The sequence below is a fragment of the Symphalangus syndactylus genome, chromosome 20, assembly GCF_028878055.3.
Source record: "Symphalangus syndactylus isolate Jambi chromosome 20, NHGRI_mSymSyn1-v2.1_pri, whole genome shotgun sequence".
In the NCBI taxonomy this organism is placed as follows: Eukaryota; Metazoa; Chordata; class Mammalia; order Primates; family Hylobatidae; genus Symphalangus; species Symphalangus syndactylus.
The window spans coordinates 63,765,004-63,767,569 of NC_072442.2; positions in this window are offsets into that span (position 1 = coordinate 63,765,004).

The window sequence follows — 2,566 nt, forward strand, 5'->3', positions numbered from 1 at the left end:
CTGTCAAGGGCAGAGATGGGGGCTCACTGTGGGTTCTGGGAAGGCAGATGGTACAAGACCACCCCCCTTGGCTCCTTTTTCTCAGCAGTCAGATCCCCGAGTCAGTAGCTGGAGATGCACCTAGGAGAGGAGAGAAGAGCCAGTAGCATGAGGAAGAGAGTGATTCCGGGGTGGGAAGGGGGCGGGATGGAGGGTCAGCACCACCCTCCCACGTGGCTCCATGACAGCTGGACCGAGGCTGCAGCTCTGCTCCCAGGCCCAGGGGCTCCTGTGAGCCTTCCCTGCAGGCGCCTCCCCCACTCTCCTTTAGCTCCACTCCTGCCCAGTACCAGCCTGCGAGGGAGGTGAGGGCCCGTGAACCTGGCTGAACTCCCTGCACATTCACTAGCCCTGATGTCAGCAAGCAAGTGGAGGCCAACCTCCCACCAAGGCCTGGGGGCCCTGGCACCTGCCCTTCCCGCTCCAGTCTCCTGGCTCTGCCCCCACTGCTGCCCGCCGGCCTCCTGCTCTGCTCTGACTCTAGGCTGGATGCAGGATGCAGGACAAGCTTTCCCCAGCCCCCCTGCCAGTGTCTCACAAAATCAAATCCTCGCCAGGCCAAAACCACAAAGTTAGGGAAGTTAGCATCTTTGGGCCTGAGGTGGGGAAACTGAGGCCCTAAGAGGGGCAGGGACTGGCCCAAGGCCACACAGCAAGGCATGCGGAGATGGGACTGGAGCCCGGGCCCTGCCCCCAGACCTGAGGTGCAGTACCCTCTTTCCTGCACACCAGTCCCTGCTCACCTCCCAGGACAGCAGTCAGGTTCCACCAGGTCAGAGCAGTTCCTCCCTGCTCCCCAGATTGGTCGGAGGCCTCACTCCCCTGAAATTGCTCCTCAGAGGTCTCCAGTGCCCCCCATGGCCCTCAGGACCCCCCAGGACCACTCCCTCCTCCTCCTCACTCACCTGATTCTCCTCTTTCCCTCCCCAGCGACCTTCCTGAGTGCCTGTGCTTCTGCTCATCCCTTTACCGAGGTGGTCCCCAGGGCTCTGAGCTGGGCCTCCTCCCTCTCACCTGCACACCTGCCTGGGTGGTCTCACTCATCCCCACACCTGCACGGTGCTTGCCACCTCGGTGCTGAGGACTCCCGCTTCTCTGCCTGCTCCCAGCCTCACCCCTGAAGGCCCCCCACACTCTCCAGACTCCTCAGGTTTGAGAGAACACAAGCAGGCCTTACAGCGTGGGGAAAGGACAGAAGGAGTGGGATGGCTGAATCCCCCAACTGAGGTGGGAGTGGGCTCTGTCCACCTGCCTGGCGCCACCCCTCCAGCCCTCTGCACCCCAGGTCCACATGCATGGTGCGCGCACACACACACACACACACACACACACACTCGTGGTCACGCATCGGACCCCATCCCTGGAGAGCAGGAGGTGTCTCGGCCGTGAGGCTGTCCCCACACCTGAGGCAGCAGCTGGCTTTAGTAATGGCTCAATAAACCTGTGGTGGTTGGGTCCTCTTGGAAAAGGGGACTCATTGGAGAGTCGGTGGAACCGATAGGATGCTGGACGGATGGACAGTGGAGAATGAGGGAAGGGAGAGAGGCAAGGACGGCTCCCAAATTCTGACTTGGGGATATGGAGGTACCATTCATTAGAATGGGTCACAGAGGCTGGGTGCAGTGGCTCACGTCTGTAATCCCAGGCGTGGATCCCTCCTTTGGGAGGCCAAGGTGGGCAGATCACCTGAGGTCAGGAGTTCGAGACCAGCCTGGCCAACATGGCAAAACGCCGTCTCTACTAAAAATATAAAAATTAGCCAAGCATGGTGGTGTGTGCCTGTAATCCCAGCTACTCAGGAGGCTGAGGCAGGAGAACTGCTTGAACTCGGGAGGCGGAGGTTGCAGTGAGCTGAGATCATGCCATTGCATTCCAGCCTGGGTGACAGAGTGAGACTCCATCTCAAAATAAAATAAAATAATAAAGTAAAATGGGTCTCAGAGAAGGTGCGTTAGAGGGATAGTGAGCTGTGGGGCTCCCCGGCCCGTCTACAAGCTCGCATCAGCCTCCTCACTGGGTCAAAGGCAGCTGCACACCTCACTGGGGATCCCTCTAAGCCTCTCCACCAGGAAGGAGTCAGGTTGGAGGTCAGGCCCTTCTTGGCCCTGCCACACCCCCACGGAGGTCTCACTGTCTGGGGCAGCTAGCCAGCCTGGCCATCAGGGTCACAATCAGGAAGGTGCGTGCATCCTGCCATACCCTCTGACTCGTCATGGTCTGCAGCCACAGGCACCCACAGGGAGCAAGCTAATGAGGCCTCAGAGGAGGCGTGCACTCCAGGACTGGACCCCACCACCCCTGGCAAACACGCCATTCCCCCTCCTCCTCCCAAATCCTGAAATCCAGCCTCTGCCCTGGAAACTGCTGCCCTGTTATGAGATCCATAGGGGTGGGAACACAGGGCTTAGATTTATCTTTTCCTGCCAGGTTGCTGGATTCAGGAGCCAAGAAGAGCGATAAAGAGGGAGGTAGAGAACTTGGTGAAGGCTGTGCAGGAGCGGGGGCCCCATGCTGGGCACGTCCTGCA